The sequence below is a fragment of the Muntiacus reevesi genome, chromosome 8 (assembly GCF_963930625.1).
Source record: "Muntiacus reevesi chromosome 8, mMunRee1.1, whole genome shotgun sequence".
Taxonomy (NCBI): domain Eukaryota; kingdom Metazoa; phylum Chordata; class Mammalia; order Artiodactyla; family Cervidae; genus Muntiacus; species Muntiacus reevesi.
Genome location: NC_089256.1, coordinates 48,578,448 through 48,584,967, shown reverse-complemented (window position 1 = coordinate 48,584,967; position 6,520 = coordinate 48,578,448).

The window sequence follows — 6,520 nt, the reverse complement described above, 5'->3', positions numbered from 1 at the left end:
TTAAAATGGATTGTTCAGAGAACAGGCACTGGTCTTGGAAATTTAAAATAGGATAGTTCAAATTAACCACTCAATAGATGTTCTAAGAGATAAGTGAGAAAAAACTCTCAGCAAATAGAACAAAAGGACAGATAATGGACAATAGGAGAGAAATAATATGAAAATGGGAGATGCAGTCTAGGAAGTCTAATATGTAACTAGTGGGGATTCCAGGGAAAGAAAACCAATGGCAAGGATGATACTATTTATATATTTGTGTCTATATAAAATTTCCCAGAAGTAAATGATGTGAATTCATTTGAAAATGCCATGAATACCCTGCACAATAGGGAAAAAACAAAAGCCCAAACCAAAGCATATTGTGAAATTTCATTAACACTAAGGATACAGAGGGCGTCCTAGGTGGTGCTAGTGGTAAAGAACTTGCCTGCCAATGCAGGAGACATAAGAGATGCGGGTTCCAACATCCCTGAGTCGGGAAGATCCCCTGGAGAATCCCGCAAACAGAGGAGCCTGGCGGGCACAGTCCGTACAGTTGCTCAAAGTCGGACATGACTGAAGCAACTTAGGCAAGGATAGAGAAATTCTAAACAGAGAATAGTACCAGCCTTCTCAATAACATCACTTAAAGCTAAAAGGCAAAAGAGTAATGCCTCCAATTTTGCCTAGAATTTTACTCCCAGCCAAAAGACAAATCTGACATTCAAGATTTCAGAATTTCTATTTTACTAACACTCTAGGAAGAATCTTGTTCTACAGTGATCAACAGAAGCATAAATATTAATAGCTGTTCTCTCCGTTGTTTATTCTGAATCTAGAATGGGAACATTGAAGCCTTGTTAAAGTACAAGTTATCATAATGTCTTATAAAAAAAAAAAAGATTTCAAAATTTTATGCCAGCATTTCCTTTTCTGGAAACTTTTAAAGTATATGCTCCAGCAAAACAAGAGGGAAAAAACAGGAATTGGAGAGGATAAAAAATCATGAAAAACATAAGATCAAACACAAGTCAGAGAGGCTTCCACTCTATGATCTTGAGACACATTGTTGTTCTTCTTTAGTTGCTAAGTTGCGTCTGGCTCATTCACAACCTCATGGACTAGCCTACCAGGCTCCTCTGTCCATCTAGACAGGTAGCCTCCCACTAACTAGCTCCTCCAACCACTATCATATCTGTGGACAGGTACTGACTTTAGGAAGTTATTTGAACCAAAATCTGTCTCACTATAAGGATATCATTGATCTCGATTCTGATGAAGTTCATATAAGATGAGAATGTTTTAACTTGTATGTCACAATACTTAATATATTTGATTACTATATGTATTTATATGTATGTTCATTCTCCCAATTTTAATATTCTGGTGTTATTTAGCTGTTCTTCATATGATGGTACTTTTCTCTCATAATCAATTTCCTGAGAATGCACCATATATCAATATTACTTCCAAAAAGCCAAAGTATTGCAAGTGGAGTCTCATTTTGGATCCATGGATCTTTCATCTTTTTAACAGTTCTGTTAATGTATAATGGACTTAAAGTATACAATTTGATAAGTTTTGACATATGTCTCCATCCATGAAACAGTATCACAGTCATGATAATGAAAATATTTATCATTCCTGAAAGTAGACTCTAATAATTCTTTGTAATCTTTCCTTTCCACCTCTCCTCATCTTCTTTCCTGTTTCCAGGGAACTTCTTATATCGGTGTATTGTATTGTAAGGACACTTGACATTGAATTTAAGGCCCACCAGGATAATTCAGGATGGTGAACTCATCTCAGGATCCTTTATTACACCTGCAAAGACCTTTTATCTAAGTAAGGTAACATTCACAGGTTCCAGGAATTGAGATATGGGCATATTATTTTGGAGGTTATCATTCAACCCATTACATCACTAACTACTTTGTATCACAGGTTTGTTAACAGAATCAAACAGTATGGTCTTTTGTTGGGGGTGGGGGGTCTGACTTATTCCATTCAGCATAATTATCTGCTATTTATCCATGTTGATTCGTATATTCTTTTTTATTGCTGAATTGTTTGGAATATACCACAATTTATTCATTTATTCACTGGTGTTGATAGATAGCTGTGGTTGTCTTCCCAGCACCTCATTCTGCCTCAAGTGGAAGAGAAAAAACTTCTCCATCCCTCCAGACAAGGAAATGGCTTACTTTGGCCTTTAGAAGAAGCTAAGCCAGGCACTCTCTGCCCCTCAATCAGAGTTTAGGGCCAGTGAGCTCTATCCCAACCACCTTCTGCTATTAGCTGGTTGTTAATGCTGACTATGGTCTTCTCTGGTGGCTCTCCATAAAGAATCTGTCTGCAAAGCAGGAGACCGGGTTTGATCCCTGGGTCAGGAATATCCCATGGAGAAGAGAATAGCTACCCACTCCAGTATTCTTGCCTGAAGAATTCTATGGACAGAGGAGCCTGGTGCGCTACATACAGTCCATGGGGTTGCAAAGAGTCGGGCATGACTGAGCGACCAACACCACTACTACTACTAGTGAGGAATATGTGTAAGTCTGACTGGCTCTCTGGGCTTCCTGGCCCTCATCAGAAAAATGAAGGGGTTGATTAGAGGATCTCTCAGATAATACCTTACTAATGATCTCCAGTTTGGGTTATTTATATAGGAAAAAAAAAAAATCCCCTCCTCTCCCATTCCCCTTAGGGCTGAAGTTGGTGGTTTCTGGAACCAGTCAGCTGACTCAGATCTCTGCCATGTCACTGTTTTTCCTGCCTAACAAAGGGGAGAAGTGAGGATGGTAAGGCTGCTCAGAGTCACTCCCTGGTAGAAGCAGAGCTCTGACTTTAGGGCCCAGAGGCATAAAGGGACATGGTGACTCTGCTTTGTGCCTCTCCATCTCAAGGAAAAGATTCTCAGGACCCAAGCTGGGGTCCTCACAGGACCAGGCCCCTGGGGCAGGGGCTAGGGAGGAGGGCCCATCTTGGGACTGGGGAAGGGATATAAAAGGAGGCAGCACTGGCCACCATTCCACCATCACCATTTTTACCTACTCCCTTCCTTGCAGTTTTAGGGAGAATTCTGGTATGAGAAAATTCCTACATGGGCTGGAGGAGGAAGGACTTTCTTTTGGCCTGACTGGTACAATGAGAGCTAGGGTAGGCAGGAGACCTACCTGGCTTTAATAAGCAAAAGTGTGGTTTCTTATTATTTGTTTGCTTGTTTTGTCTTGTATGCTCTGTCCCACCCCCCACTCATTTATTAATTCAGGAGACCTATATGCTGAGTGCTGGGGACATAGACATGTGAGACAGTCCCCACTCCCCCATTAGCCTAGAAGAGGAGACAGTATGTTAGTAAACCAGGGGAGACATGCCAGAAGAGAAAAAAGCCAGCCTTCAATGAAAGAGGTTAATGAGTATGTGAGAAAAAAATCATGAAAAAAATATCATCAAGAAAACAACCAGTCTAAACACAGGGCAGAAAGGGAGAGAAGATGGTGGGGGAATAGGATGGGAAGACCACCTTCTCCCCAATAAATGTATCAAAATATCATCTGCATGTGGAACAGTTCCCACAGAACACCTTTGGAACGCTGCCAGAAGACCCCAGATTTACAGAAAGGCAAGCCAATCTCCTTGGAATGAGGTAGGGCAAAAGATCAAAGACAAAAAAGGAGACAGAATTTGGGATGGGGGCCTGCATCCTGGGGACAGAGTCGTGAAGGAGAAAAGGTTTCTCTATACTAGGAAAACCCCTCACAAGCAAGGTCAGGGGAGGGGAGCTTCAGAACCTCAGAGGGAAGCACAGCGAGACAGGTGCGCCGAAGGCAAAATGGAGAAACCTCATCACTGAGATTGCACGTGGCTCTCACGCTTGTGGCAAGCAGGGGCTGGGTGTGGAGGCTCAGGCCTCGGGATTGGTCCTCAGTGAGAGGAACGGGGGTTGACAGCCATGAAGGTACTCTGAGGGGTCTAATATGACACAAAGGAAGCAGACCAGGGAAAACCCTGGGACCACCAGTGTTTGTTAGTCACTCAGTTGTATCCAACTCTTCGACCCCATGGAATGCAGCCCACCAGGCTCCTCTGTCCATGGGATTCTCCAGGCAAGAATACTGGAGTGGCTTGCCATTCCCTTCTCTAGGGGATCTCGAACCTGGGTCTCCTGCATTGCAGACAAATTCTTTACCATCTGAGCCACCAGGAAAGCCCTGAAATGTGTAGGACATATTCAGATTCTTAAGGGGGAGATATTTGGGACCACCAGAGAAGCAAAAGATCATTCCCGTGGGAAATCTCTAATGCCACCATGCTCTAACTCCATGTGCTCACAGAACAAAGGACTCCGATCAGTCGGTCTAAGGTCCCAGAGGCAGAGAAGCAGGCATGAGTGCCAGGGGCAGGAATCTTCAGTACTGACCCCACAGATCACAACTACCATCAAACTGTGAACACATGCCCGTCGCTACCCACATCTTCCTGAGAGCCTGAGTGGCTTGGCTCTGCCAAGGATGTCACAACCTGGAACCAACTCCCCTGGGGAAGCACATGACCCACCCCAGACTGGGCAACCTCCCTCAGGGCCCAGCCATGGCAAGCATTCCGTACACACCCCAGCAGTATCTGCTGTACCCCTCCCTTTTCCCAGCACAACTGAGCTAGTGAGTCCTAATAAGTGGCTACTTTCGCCCCCCTCGTGTCGTGTCTGGGCAGAGAACAGACACTGGAGAGAGACTTAGAAGAAGAGGCAACCCCAAAACCAAAGTGGAACACCAAGGTCTGTGAGCAAAGGAAAGAAGAGGAAACCGCCCCAGAAGTGGCAAGAGAAGAGGTTTAAATGCCTGCAATTAATCTGAGGTTGTGTGCTTTAGGGGCAACTGTAGACTTTGAGAGCCAAGTACAGCATGAGCAAGGGAAGATCTGAGTCTAAGCTGACCCCACACCACCCACAACAGGTTCAGACCTTCCAAGATATATTGGAAGACTTTCTGAATAGGCAGATGGACTGCAGCAGGAAAACAAGAATCACTTGAACATTCCTCTCACTGCCACTCTCTGTATTCTGCACCCCCCTGCTTTTTCCCTTTTCTTCTCATATTGGCCTAATACAGTTCTTTATTACTCCTTTAATTTTTATTTTTTGTAACCTATTTTTTCTTAAAAAATAAAAACACCTTATTTTTTAAACAAATTACATATTTTTTGTTTTTGATGTTTTTGATTTTATAATTTTGAGTCTTATTTTTTTCCATGTTTTTGATTTTTGATTTTTGATCTTTTGTTTTTAATTTTGTATCTTTGAGAGTCTAATTTTTAGTATCTGTTTTCACTTAGGAGTTAGGTTATTGACTTGATTGCTCTTTTCTTTTGCTCTTTTTTCCCCCTTTTTTCTCCTTCTTCGCTCTTCTTTGCTTTGTTTAAGTGTGTGAATCTTTTTGGGTGATCTTGGATGTTGAGAATTGTTTCACCATTAGTCTAGGTGTTTTGTCTTCTGTGCTGTGTGCCCTGTGAAGTCTTGATGCTGCTGTAAGGGGTTGAGCCTGAACCCCAGAGGCAGGAGAGTCAACTCCAGGACTTTGGACCACCAGGGAACTCCTAACCGCTTGGAAAATTAATAGGCAAGAGCCCTCCCAAAGGCCTCCATCTCAACACTAAGACCATGTTCCACCCAAAACCCAGCAAACTCCAGTGCTGGATGCCCCACACCAATCCTTCAGCAAAGCAGAATCACAACCCTGCATATTAGCAGACAGGCTGCCCAAAGCCATACTGAACCCATAGACACCCCAAAACACACTGCTGGCCATGGCACTGCCTTCCAGAGAGATGAAATCCAGCCCCATCCATCAGAACATGGGCACAAGTCCCCCCAAAACAAGAAGCCTTCACAAGGCACTAGTCCAACCCCACCCATGGCAGGCAGACTCCACAATTCAGAACAACTATGACCTTCTGGTCTGCAGAAAGGAGACCCCAAACACAGTAAATTAAACAAAATGGAAAGACAGAGAAATATGCAGCAGATGAAGGAAAATGGTAAAAACCCATAAGACCAAACAAATGAAGAGGAAATAGGCAGTCTACCTGAAAAGGAATTCAAAGCAATGATACTAAAGATGACCCAAAATCTAGAAGATAAATGGAGGCATGGATCAGGAAGACACAAGGTCTTGTTTAACAAGGACCTAGAAAAATTAAAACAATCAACAATCAACAACACAATAACTGAGATTAAAAATACACTGGTGGGAATCAACAGCAGAGTAAGTGAGGCAGAACAGTTACATGAGCTGGAAGATAGACTGGTGGAAATAACTGAAGCAGAACACAATAAAGGAAAAAGAATAAAGACAGGGCAAAGTACATTCAGTATAAATTTACTTATTTAAAATTATTTCTAGTATTCAGGAAGTCCCCTGTTTTTCTATAGATGTCCATAAAAAGGGCAAAATAGTTTAGGAGAAAACAATTGAAGAGCTCTCCACCGGTTATCAGTCAAAACAACTGTTTCTTACCTGTTTCTTGTTCACCTTTCTGA